Here is a 14,025-nt window from a genome sequence, read left to right as displayed (position 1 = left end):
AGCTATGCGCAATCGGTTACGCAGATGCTAGCTTCCAAACGGATCGAGATGATTCAAAATCTCAGTCCGGGTTCGTCTTTACTCCTAATGGTGCTGCGGTCAGCTGGAAGAGTTCCAAACAGGATATTGTAGCAGATTCTACTACTGAATCCGAGTACTATGCCGCTTCGGAAGCAGCAAAGGAAGCTATATGGATGCGTCAATTCTTACAAGGACTTACGATAGTTCCTAGTTCGAATGACCCGATCACCATCTATTGTGACAATAGAGGCGCCATCTTCCAGGCTAAGGAGCCAAAGTCTAGCAATAAGTCTAGACATGTACATCGGAAAGCTCACCTGATCCGTGATTACGTGGAGCAAGAGGAGATAATGATTGACAAGATTGCTTCAGATGATAACATCGCGGACCCTCTCACTAAACCATTGCGATATGATAAGCATGAAGGGCACGTTATTTCCATGGGAATTAAACGTGTTCCTAAGTTGTAGTAGTTGATTATGGATTCGATACATTATCTTTTTCATATGCTATTTATAACTTCATCATTTTATTATAATATTTTGTTTTTCATGTGGATTGTACGACAACATTGAACGCCACAAAGTGAACTGAATTACATTATATTTGTTTTGGTCCGTAATCGCCTACATGAGCTGATAACTCTGGCTATTATTTTATGAAGTTGATTGATGGTGGGTTCAACGAGCCATAAGTCAAATAGTTGGCTGATCGATCACAGATGCGAGTGATGCGTGTCCTAAATATGATGTTTTACACCTTATTTTACACGCATTTCAGAGCTCAATCAAGTAGTTTATGCTACTATTTTCCCTATTTTCGTCTACTTTCGTGTTTTTGTACTATATTGCAGAAATGTGAAGAATCCAGCGGAAATCGAGCCGAATCCGTCCCTAAGTACCTTGCATTGCATTTGACGTGAAGTATTTACTCAAGAAATGAACTTGGTGCGCGTTTCGAGGCCTGAAAGACAACTTTATGAAGAATTTAGAAGCGACTACCAGCTACAGTGGTCGATCGACTGATGCCTATGGTCGATCGACCAGAGCACGAAGATCATAAACTACTGTTCAGCATAGTTCAGTCAATCGACCGGTCCCATTGGTCGACCGACCAAATCGTTAATCTAACGCAAGTTAAAAGATCGAGAATTAGGAAGCCCATTGTAATTAGGTTTAGGAATAAGAGTTACGTAATATTTCTATATAACGTAACCTGGTATCAAGTCTTTTATCATCAGATTTTGAGGGAATAATTAGGGTTCCATATTGAGTTTAAGCATTAGGGCATAATCATTCAAATACAATTTACTTTCGTTCTTGCTTTCGACTTCTTCTTCCTGCTTTCAACTGGTAACTTTTATTCTATAATTTCAGTTTACTCTTATTCATTCATTATTAGATTAGAATTGCATAGAGTAGAATCCCTAGCCTTAATTCTTCCTTTATGCGATTTTACTGTTTGTTTAATTTCGTTATGAATCCTATTGTTTCCATCTTTATTTTTATTATTATTGTTGGTTCCAGAATGAGTAGCTAAATCCATCGTGCTAGGATGTAGGGAATCTGTATAGAATAGTATACCTGAATCGCACCATGGTCGATCGACCGCCCACCCTGGTCGATCGACCGGCCACGTGAGAATTAGCTTCGTTTTAATTAATTTAATTGCTATGTTTGACGAATCGAGTGCACGCGACTAGTTGAATGCTTAGGAATTGACCGACCCGATAAGATCGAAAGATAGGGAAGGGAAATAGACTACCTAATTAAGACGACTAAATTAATAAGATCGAGAGATAAGTTAAGTTAGACTTTCAAATTACTTTTCAGGACGAAAGTTAGCATTAGTGATATTAGGAACCTGTAGCTAGATCGAAAGATGCTACCTGTTAAGAATGGACCGAGAGGACTTCTTATTTTCCCGTCTCACGTGATTATCTCAGACTTACCTAGGACACTGCCACCGAAACTACAGTGAACCGGCCATCTTAGCACCCTTTTAATATTTGATTTCATACATTTTCATTCGTTGCTCATTTATTTGCTTAGTTTACTTTTAAATTTCATTGCCATTAGTTATAGAACAATCCGAATCAAACCCCCCTCACAACTGTTACCTTGGACTAAAATCAGACAACTAATAATTGCATCGCCTCCTTGTGGTTCGACCCTGACTGCCACTATCTATAGTAGTAGTTTGGACTATAAATATTATCTTTGGTACTCTACGACGGTATCAAATTTTGGCGCCGTTGCCGGGGAGGCAATTGTTTAAAATTTTTAGTTGTTTTATTTTTAGTCTTTCTCTTAGTTTAAGGGACATCTGTTCCTTAAACTATTCTCATATTCTACTTGTAGTTTCCTCTTATGCGCAGGTCACAGGGTGGTGAATTGCGACCATTAGATCCTGAGATCGAAAGGACTTTGCGCGAGTTGAGATGATCATCTAGAGTATTGCCGACAGAGGAAGAGCTGAGTACTCTGTCTAGTTACTACGAGAACGAGCTGTTTGAGGAGGATCCACCTTCGTCACCTATTTCTACTTCCTCAGCTGAGACCGTCACATCTCCAGACATGGCTGAAGGAGCAAGTATAGCCAGTCACTCCGAGCCAACAGCTGCGAATCTCTATAAGGGATTCGCATTACCAGGGACGAACAGAAAATTCGAGCCGAAACCGTCTTACATTAACTTGGTTGAGAGAAACCAATTTGGGGGAGCTGCAAACGAAGATGCAGCTAAACATATGGAGATATTCATTGACTACTGCTGCTCCATACCCCCACCAGCAGGGGTGACCCAGGACCAGGTGAAGGAGACGATGTTCATATTCTCGCTTCGTGATGCCACAAGGGAATGGTACCGAGATTTGGATCGAGCTGCTAACGGGATCACGGATTGGAATTCGCTGGCCCTAGCATTCTACAAGAAATATTTCTCTGCCTCGAAGACCAATGCCATTAGAGCTCAGATCACAAGCTTTAAACAGGGTCCTGATGAGAATTTTTATGAGGCATGGGTCCATTTCAAGAAGCTGGTGCGAACTATTCCGCACCATGGGTTCGAGCAATGGAGCCTATGCAATCAGTTTTATAATGGGCTTTATGACGATCGGAGGGCTATCCTGGATGCGGCAGCTAATGGCAAATTCCGGGAGAATATTGGAGAAACTAAGGGGTGGAAAATCATTGATGATATGGCCACCCATAAAGCTGAGCATGGAAATTCCAGGGGAAATCAAAGGAGAGCTCTTTGAATCCCCCTTCGTAGCTGCATTAGAGGCTCTTACGGCGAGATTTGATAAGTACGAGTTGGGAGGAGCTTCAAAAGGAGGGATTTATCAAGTGAATGATGTGTCAGACGGTCCTTTCGTCTGCAAGAGATGTGGAGGAGAAGGACATGTTGTAGATTTTTGTCCTAGTCCCTATGAGTCTTGTGCTGCTTTTCAACATTATAGGCAGACAAACACTTATTTTGAGCTGAATGTCCATCCAAACTTGAGGTGGAGTAGCCAAAACGTCCAAAATCCGACTCCACCCCCACAGCAGTAGCAGCAGCAGCAAAGTTATGTGCCCCCTCATAAGCAACAATAGTTTCAAAAGCCTCCCTATATGCCTCAGCAGCAGTAATTTCAAAGTTCTGACATTTCTGAGTTGAAAAACATGGTTCAAAATCTGTAGGGTTTGCTGCAAAAGGAGTCTCAAGCTAGAGAGACTTCTACAAAAATGCTTGAGAGTCAAATTGCTCAATTGGCAAGCAAAAGTGCAACTCGAGCTCCGGGGCATTTACCGTCACAGCCGGATCAAAAAGAGACTCTTAATGTAATTACTTTGAGGAGCGGGTCTACCCTTGATGGGCCCACTATGGTCGAGGATTCTACAGGAAAATATGAGGCGGAACTAAGTAAGAAGAAGGCAGTAACGAACAATAGCAAGAAAAAGACGATCAGCAGGTATATCAGTCGATCGACTGACATACCCGGTCGATCGACCGGTCCGCGAAATAGCACAGCTTCTGGTCTTGTAGAAGCCAGTCGATCGACTGACATACATGGTCGATCGACTGAGAACGCTGCTGATGTTGAACCTTTTCGTCCTCCAATGCCAGATAACTTGAGGGACCACTTATTTCGGGGTACGACGACTCCGAAATTATTGAGGCAAGATCCAAATACTGATGAGTCAATTCCGGTTCCAAAGTATGACCCTATGACGATTAATGGCTCATTCTTGAGACGGTCTGAAGAAGGTTTGAGCTTCAACAAGGACAAAGTGGTGGATTTTCAGCCTAAATCCACTGATGCCGGTATGAGAGATCTAGAGGAGAGGGCTAAGTTGCTTCTTACAGCCCCGTACCCAGAGAGATTGGTGCCGACAAAGGAACATGTATCGTTTAACAAATTTGAAAATGTTATTCGTAGTTTAAATGTGCAAGTTCCTTTCCTTGAATTAGTTAATCAAGTGCCTGCTTACATGAAATTTATGAAGCAACTTTTGTCTAAAAAGAAGTCACTTGATACTGTGCAATCTATCGCACTAACTGAGGAGTCATGTTCTTATTTGACTCACACTGCACCTTATAAGCTAGAAGACCCAGGTAGCTTTTCAGTCCCATGTAATATTGGCACCTTTTCTATCGAGAAGACATTATGTGATCTAGGAGCCAGTATTAGTGTCATGCCTTTGAGTCTTGCTAGGAAGTTGAAATTGACTAGGTTTGCAGTTACTAACATGATGGTACAGATGGCTGATCGATCTGCGGTCCAGCCTATAGGAGTCTTAGAGGACATTCATGTGCAAATAGGAAAGTTCTTTTTCCCAGTTGACTTCGTTGTGCTAGATATGCCCGAGGATGCTCACATTCCTATCATTCTGGGTAGACCATTTCTGCACACTGCTGGTGCAGTTATAGATGTCGGCTCCGGGACATTGACCTTTAAAGTAGGGAAGCATTCCATTGTCTTTGCCCAGACAGCTAAGAAGAAAGATCATATGTGGTCAGTCACTTGTAATACGATTTCTGAAAAGAAATCTTATTTTGTGTTTTCTAACATGCCTGTCTCTATGCCTATTCCTGTTGTAACACCTCCGCCCCATATTGGGAGCAACTTGAAGGAAGATTCATCTGTTTTGGATGTTGTAGGAGCTGGTTTGGGGAAGGAAGAGCCGCATGTTGCTCCAGCTGTGAAGGAGCCAATTGTTCAAAGAGACGGTCTAGGATGTCTTAGCTATGGCACTGATGAGGAGACTGATGAGGAGCCAGTCAAAGTGACGGAGTCCAATTTGGATTTTGGCAAGCCAGACGAGGTCATTGATTGGGAAGATGATGGAGCCGCTGATCCGTTGAGTTCTGCGGATGTTGGAGTTGCTAGGAGCCCAGCTAAGAAGATGAGCACTGTAGAGGTTACTCCTTGTAGCCAGAAGTCGAGCAAGTGGGCCATTCCGTGGCCAATCTTGATCAACTTTTAGTTGTTTAAGACCTTTTAAAGACATTTTATTGCTTTTGTTAGACCTTCTTTTTATTGCTTTTGTGTGCACGAGACTTCGCTTTTATAAGTTTGCTTAGGATTTAAAGACCTTTAGACTGTTACTTTGGGTTTTGCGCAATTTTGGGCGCATTATTATGTATATTTGTAGGTTTATAGACCTTGTTAGCTCAATTTATTGAGCTAATTCGAATAAATCAGAACTTACAGCAGGTTTCTCAGTCGATCGACTGGCCATCTTGGTCGATCGACTGACTGCAACAGTTACAGAAGCTACTGTTCGTGTCACCCTGGTCGATCGACTGGGTGATGTGGTCGATCGACCGCCCAGCGCTGCTGTACCTGTTTTCGATCACTCCCCTGCTGTGTTTGGTCGATTTGCGGAGTTGAGGGAGTCTTTTCTCCACTTTATTCTCCGACTCATTTCTGTTATCTTCTATTTTCGTATTTTGCACATAATTTTGCGTTTCGTAAATTGCTTTCTCGGAATTATGCGTGGTATTGGTTGTCTTTTCAGGTACCTATGGTAGCACTGCTGGCTACCGAAACCTCCTAGATCACGCTGGGTTGGGGAGGTTTCCTTTTGCTGCGCTTAAAGTCTTGTGAGCTTCTGAGTCCTTTTCATGTCTTATTTATTTAATTTACCGCAAATTCCCGTTTCCCTTTTATTTCATTACATGATTTTGCACAATGGGGACATTGTGCGATTTGGTTTGGGGAAGGGTTTTGCATTGCAGTCACATGTTTTATTGCACTTCTGTTTCACGTTTATTGCATTTTAGTTTGAATTGTTTATTTTATTTCCTATATATACAAAAATCAAAATTCAAAAAAAATTGAAAAATTTGAAAAATTCAAAAAATTTCACGTTTATTTTAGCATGTAGGTCGAGTCGGAACGGTAGTATTTCAATGATGACATTGCATTTTCAGCTGTTTACGCCTAAGCCGTGTTTAATTAACATGTTATTAGTAGAATCATTTGCATAGTCTACGAGTTTTCATTAAATATCTTGCTGAATCTTGAGACCTGACTTAAATTTTGGCAAACTACTTATATTTTCTGAGGTATAGAGCTTATAACTTGTGTCATTCATGACCAGTTTATCTAGGATGTGAGTAGTACTCCTTATAAGACATGTTTCATCAATATGCATAAATATGAACTTAATCTGCTTAATACCTGTATGCATTCGGTTTGTGGTTTGTTGACACATGTGGAAGAGGTCACCCCTTTATTCATTTTACCCATAAGCTTCACACTGCCAGAAATAGCCTTTTTGTCCCGTTAACTACATCCTACACTTAGCCTGCCCTTGTCAAGCTAGTAGTTTATGTTCTTGGAATTGTTACTTTGTTTTTGGTAGCTAATGCTCATTTTGAGATGATGTTGGGAAGATGAAAAAGGAAGGAAAGAAAGAAAAAATAGAATTGAAAAAAGAAAAAGGAAAAAGAAAAACAAGTTCGATCTATGGTCGGTCGACTGGACTCATTGGTCGATCGACTGAAGCCCGAGAAAAGAAAAGAATCAAAATCGCATAATTCAAGGTCTTTGTTAAATGGCGATTTTTGCTCCCATGTTGTATTTGTATCTTATGGGGAGTTGATTAATTATGGAGATTGTGAGATTTGTGCTTGATAATTAGCACTGGTTTTATTGAAAATCTTGAGCAAGAAGTTGGATGTTGTCATATAGTTTTGTTTAGGTACTAGCTTGATCACCTATGCCTCCACATTCCCATAAATGTTTTGCCTCTTCCTACCCATACCTCACATATCCATATTTACCTCGGCATGTGTCATGATCATTTGTTTGGTTGGAATGCATATGTACGGTTGTAGAGATTATTTTCATATTAGATTGTAGGCATGTTCTTATAGGTCGTAGTTAGGTGAGTGTCACTACAAAACGAATTCTTTCTATCTTCTACGTATATTCACCTGTGCTTATGTGTGATATGAGCGACCCGTGAGAGTCCATAATGATAAGTCTCTATAGTTGACGGTTCAGCAGTTTTTAACGACTACATAACTCGTTTGCATGATTCACATCGCTAATTGATTGTTGGTTGTTGCATTAAATTGGTTTTGGCTGTTCAGTTTGCATTTCGCTCTGACATTGAACTCGTTCCAATTAGGTTTTAGGATCGAGTCTAGTTCTTGCTTGGGGACAAGCAAGGGTTTGGTTTGGGGAAGTTTGATGGGTGTCCTAAATATGATGTTTTACACCTTATTTTACACGCATTTCAGAGCTCAATCAAGTAGTTTATGCTACTATTTTCCCTATTTCCGTCTACTTTCGTGTTTTTGTACTATATTGCAGAAATGTGAAGAATCCAGCGGAAATCGAGCCGACTCCGTCCCTAAGTACCTTGCATTGCATTTGACGTGAAGTATTTACTCAAGAAACGAACTTGGTGCGCGTTTCGAGGCCTGAAAGACAACTTTATGGAGAACTTATAAGCGACTACCAGCTACAGTGGTCGATCGGTTGATGCCTATGGTCGATCGACCAGAGCACGAAGATCAGAAACTACTGTTCAGCACAGTTCAGTCGATCGACCGGTCCCATTGGTCGACCGACCAAATCGCTAATCTGACGCAAGTTAAAAGATCGAGAATTAGGAAGCCCATTGTAATTAGGTTTAGGAATAAGAGTTACGTAATATTTCTATATAACATAACCTGGTATCAAGTCTTTTATCATCAGATTTTGAGGGAATAATTAGGGTTCCATATTGAGTTTAAGCATTAGGGCATAATCATTCAAATACAATTTACTTTCGTTCTTGTTTTCGACTTCTTCTTCCTGCTTTCAACTGGTAACTTTTATTCTATAATTTCAGTTTACTCTTATTCATTCATTATTAGATTAGAATTTCATAGAGTAGAATCCCTAGCCTTAATTCTTCCTTTATGCGATTTTACTGTTTGTTTAATTTAGTTATGAATCCTATTGTTTCCATCTTTATTTTTGTTATTATTGTTGATTCCAGAATGAGTAGCTAAATCCATCGTGCTAGGATGTAGGGAATCTGTAGAAGTAGGCGGCATAGAATAGTATACCTGAATCGCGCCATGGTCGATCGACCGCCCACCCTGGTCGATCGACCGGCCACGTGAGAATTAGCTTCGTTTTAATTAATTTAACTGCTATGTTTGACGAATCGAGTGCACGCGACTAGTTGAATGCTTAGGAATTGACCGACCCGATACGATCGAAAGATAGGGAAGGGAAATAGACTACCTAATTAAGACGACTAAATTAATAAGATCGAGAGATAAGTTAATTTAGACTTTCAAATCACTTTTCAGGACGAAAGTTAGCATTAGTGATATTAGGGACCTGTAGCTAGATCGAAAGATGCTACCTGTTAAGAATGGACCGAGAGGACTTCTTATTTTCCCGTCTCACGTGATTATCTCAGACTTACCTAGGACACTGCCGCCGAAACTACAGTGAACCGACCATCTTAGCACCCTTTTAATATTTGATTTCATACATTTTCATTCGTTGCTCATTTATTTGCTTAGTTTACTTTTAAATTTCATTGCCATTAGTTATAGAACAATCCAAATCAATCCCCCCTCACAACTGTTACCTTGGACTAAAATCAGACAACTAATAATTGCATCGCCTCCTTGTGGTTCGACCCTGACTGCCACTATCTATAGTAGTAGTTTGGACTATAAATATTATCTTTGGTACTCTACGACGGTATCAGCGAGTTATAACAATACCTCGTAGGACAAAAAATTATGACAACTTAATAGAGTCCTAAATGTTTAAAAACATTCGGTGCCAGGTCGTGGATTGGACGTCCATTGTGTTCCTAGAGTCGATTCTTTTGACTATCGACTGTCTCTTGAGATTAAGGCAGTTTTTGGGTGACTTTGGTTTCTTTCTCATGGTCTACCATAACAGGAGGCTAAGCAGATTATCACTGGGTCATTTCATACTGTGCTTATATCTGCAGGATTCGAGTTGAAGAAAATATCCAACCTTTATCAGGTTTAGTTATTTCTCAGGGCCACTCGAGGAGTTATAACTGAAATGCATGGCCATGCTCGAATGATGATTCGTTTATCAGTTAAGTTACTCTCTAGTCGGGAAAACCACTCTTGATATTGATCACTTGTAAAATACGACCTTTGTGAATACGGATTTTGCAAATTGTTTTACATTGAGTGGGAGAAATTTTAGGATATGAGAATCGGTTATCGCACATACACTTGTGAGGACAAGTGGGAGATTGTTGGAGCTTGTGTCCTCCACAGTTAATGTGATAACGTATATAAATCTCTTATAAGTTCACAAGGGTATACTTTGTATTTTATCAGTTGATTAACGTTTACTTAATAACGGTTGGCTTGCTAGAAGTTTGACGTTATTATCATATTGATAGCGGTGATCAACTGGTCCCTAAAAGTCACACCTAAAGGATGTGTATGAGAGATGTGATTGTATGAAGATATAATCACATTGATGCCTTATATGACTAAAAGGTTAGTCCATGTATTTGACTAAACAGTTAGTCAATGTGATGATGAGACGATTATTTAATTCAATTAAATAATATTAGCTGAGACGAATTACCTGTTAATTCGTAAATTGAATATAAACTGTTATATTTAATTAATGTATATAATGTTAGCTTAAACGAATTAAGATGTTAATTCGTAATTAAACGTAATCGGTTATATTTAATTAGCTAATTATAAATATGCGATATTTATAGTTAAAGTATATATTATACGAGATTGTCATAATAAATGTTGACAGGCCGGTATTAATAAATCGACTACAAGCTGTTGTGTGTGGACTTATTGATACATGACAACATAAATGATAATTGATTAAATATACACATATTATACATTTTGATAACTACCTAAAAATAAGAAGATTTACTCCTTATTTTTTTTGTAGTTGGCCGAAAAAAAGGAAAAGAAAAATCTTCCCTCATTTCTCTCATCTACACGGTTTAAAGGTGAGAGAGGGAATCATTTTTCTTAACCTAATTTTGACCTAATTCTCTCATCAAACAAAAACACAAAACCCTAAAAATTAATCATCAATTTTTGGGGATCTCATTCTAGCAAATTGAGGGGCATTTCTCATAGCATCTTGGGTGCAACAATTAGGAGAATATCAATTCGATATTTGTTCTTAGGCCATATTTGCTAGGACCGAAGGTTGATTCTAAATCTCTAATCTTTTTGTTTATGCAATTTCATTTATGACTTGTATTTCATTATTATAATTTCGTTATAATCCTAAAATTTATAGAGGAAGTATACCGAGATTTCCCACACCGTTGTCGTACTTCAGTAGTTTTAGACCATTTTTTTTGAGGACATGTATTTTACTTTCATCAGTTTGGATTTGGATTGTAATCACTTTAAACTTTATACTATTTAAATTATGTTTCGTTATTGTCATTTGATCATCATTGCCTCGGGAAACCGAGATGGTGACATTTCTATACCTGGGTGGTCCTGGTAAGGCACTTGGAGTATGGGGGTGTCACAAAGTGGTATCAGAGCGAGGATCCTGAAACCTGTAACCAATGAATCTAATGAACATAGAGAGTCAATTAAAATGAACCCGGGGTAAAAGTTGCAGGAGCTAATGCAAAGGCTTGGGAGACGTCCTAAAGCCGCGAACTCGCCCTGCAATTTTGAACCGGTCACATGGGGGGTATGTGTCAGGATCGTGTGTGTTGTCTTTTGGTTTGTATGTGTGCATAACGGCATGTGTTGTGAATTGTTGGATGTTGGATGTGGAGAAATTGGAAGTATGGCTAAAAAGTTGAAGGGGGGGTGTTTTATATGTTGAATTGAATGAAAAAGCATGTTAGGTGTTTATATATAATATGACATTTCAATAACATGAATAAAGTGTTTGTTAGTTGCATAAAGAGTTGCTAGAAATGCATGAGTATTTATTATATTATTGAAAGTATAGTAATGTATATAAGATGGGAGAGTGAGATAACATGCGGGTAGTGTATGCGAGTCAGCATGAATCGATCGAGTGGGTGAGGTGCTCGATCGAGTGGGTCTGACTCGATCGAGTGGATAGTTTGATGTTTTTATGGTCAGAACCGTTTTTTTGGGTACTCGATCGAGTACATAGGGGCACTCGATCGAGTAGGGGTCACTCGATCGAGTGGCATGTCAGCTCGGTCGAGTATGTTTATGATTAGGAGGTCTGATTAGGTTCTGGAGTCGAGGCACTCGATCGAGTATGTTGGGCACTCGATCGAGTATCCTCAACTCGATCGAGTGGGTTCTGGTACTCGATCGAGTGGGATCTGTGCAGGCTATATACGTGTTTTGGGTTATAGTATGCGTGTTTATATCTACCTTTTCTTATATAGTTACAAGATGCAGCCAAAGAGAAACGCCCTTTATGCTAGAGCTGAGAGCATGACTACCGATGACATAGTTAAGATGTTGGAGCACCAAGATGCTCTTACGGAATCTTTAAAGAGAGTGTGGAAGGATAAGGATGTTGATCAGTCAAAGATTAGTCTCTACATAGCGAGGTTTAACCCAAAAGAGTACAAGGGAACCGGGGAGCCAATTCTTCTGGATAATTGGCACAGAGAGATGGAGAACATCCTGGATTTGGTGCACTGCCCGGATGAGATAAAAGTGGAACAAGCTGCGTTCTACTTGAGGGAGGCGGCAAGAGAGTGGTGGGACAAGGTAAAGGTGAATGCTAGAGATATGTATGCGAGGCAGGGGTTACCTGCTATTCCTTGGGAAGAGTTTAGAAAGGCTATGAGGCGAGAGTTCGTGCCGGAGCATGTGAGGAGTAAGCTGAGAGAGGAGTTCGATGGGTTTAAGATGAGAGCTGACATGACGGTGGCTGAGTACTACCGACAGTTTAATGAGAAGGCTAGGTATGCTGAGGATATGGGATTGAGTAATGAGAACCTAGCTCTGAGGTTTGAGAAGGGGCTGACCCCCAAGATCATGGAGAAGTTACCCGTTGGAATCCTTACAGATGTTAAGGAAGCTTATGAGAGAGCTGGGAGAGCTGAGATGCTGGTAGAGATGACTCGAGAGAGGAGGCTGAGAAAAGAAAGGCTGAGAGTGGGGGTGGTGGCCAATCTAACTATAAGAAGGGCAACCACACTCAGGCTAGGGCATATTCATCTGGTTCGGGGTTTAGTGTTGGGGCTTCCTATGGGCGTGGCCGTGGGAATAGTAGCAGTAGCTGGGGAATGACCTGTTTTAACTGTGGCGGTGTAGGCCACAAGAGACATGAGTGTACCAGTGCGGTGCCGGGAGGTTTTCAGAGATCGGCTCAGGGAAGCTTTTCTCAGGGTCCGGCACAGAGTTATGCGAGCAATAGACCAGCTGAGTCATGGAATAACAGGGGAGGTCAGAGCAACAACGTGGGGGAAACCGCAATGGCGGTAACTCTTATCAGAAACCAGCTACGAACACCAACAACAACCAGGGGTCGGGTGCTAAACCGGCTACTTCAGCTAGTACTGTCCAGGGAGGTGGGCAGAAGACCAGTGGCATGTTGTTCATGATGGAGAAGAAAGCAGCTGAGGACGACGCTCATGTTATCACTGGTACTTTTCTTGTTAATGGTGTTTATACCTTTGTTTTGTTTGATTCGGGGGCATCACAGTCGTTTGTATCTTCGAGTCATGTTAAACAGTTGGGTCTGAGAGAGTATGAGTCTGTAAGAGATGAAGTTTTTATACCTTGGGGTGAGTCTGTATCGTGTGGGAGGTTGTATAGAGATGTATTTATGATAATTAGGCAAGTTGATCTACCTGTAGACTTACTAGAGTTTCCCTTAGACGGTTTTGATATGATAGTCGGGATGGATTGGTTAGGAAAGTATAAAGCTAAGATAGACTGTCATCAAAATAAAGTGTCTCTGAGAGGTCCTAAGGGCATTAGTGTGTCTTATCGTGGGTTTGTTGTCAAACCCAAAGTTAAGTTGATTGTAGCTGTGACCTTGAAGTCCTATCTGAGGAAGGGGTGTCCAATGATCTTGTGCCATGTGAGAGATGACAGGATGGAGAGTCCGACAGTTGATCAGATACCAGTTGTGGGGGAGTTTTCAGATGTCTTCCCAGAGGGGATTTCGGGGTTGCCACCGAAGAGGGAGATAGATTTCAGTGTTGAGCTGAAGCCGGGGACGGGACCAATCTCTAAGGCACCGTACCGGATGGGTCCTAAGGAGTTGGAGGAGCTCGGGAAGCAGCTAGATGATTTGATAGAGAGGGGATACATTAGACCTAGTGTGTCACCGTGGGGAGCACCAGTTCTTTTTGTGAAGAAGAAAGATGGGAGCCTGAGGTTGTGCATAGATTACAGGGAGCTGAACCGAGTGACGGTGAAGAACAAGTATCCTTTGCCAAGGATAGATGACCTGTTTGATCAGTTAAGTGGTGCATCAGTCTTTTCCAAGATTGATTTGAGGTCGGGGTACCATCAGGTGAAGATTAGAGAGGAGGACATACCAAAGACAGCTTTCACGTCGA

At 40.8% G+C, this 14,025-nt stretch overlaps 1 non-coding gene across 1 annotated transcript; it reads right to left on the bottom strand.

Moving 5' to 3' along the window:
* Positions 1-2,978: 2,978 nt before the first annotated feature.
* On the bottom strand, positions 2,979-3,085 carry LOC141609857 (small nucleolar RNA R71). Its single transcript, XR_012527762.1, has one exon. It is a non-coding gene; the product is annotated as a small nucleolar RNA R71 (small nucleolar RNA).
* Between the last annotated feature and the right edge of the window lie 10,940 nt (positions 3,086-14,025).

This window comes from Silene latifolia, chromosome 10 (assembly GCF_048544455.1).
Source record: "Silene latifolia isolate original U9 population chromosome 10, ASM4854445v1, whole genome shotgun sequence".
NCBI lineage: Eukaryota > Viridiplantae > Streptophyta > Magnoliopsida > Caryophyllales > Caryophyllaceae > Silene > Silene latifolia.
Note: the sequence above shows the minus strand (reverse complement) of the source record. Positions and strands in the feature narration are given on the sequence as shown.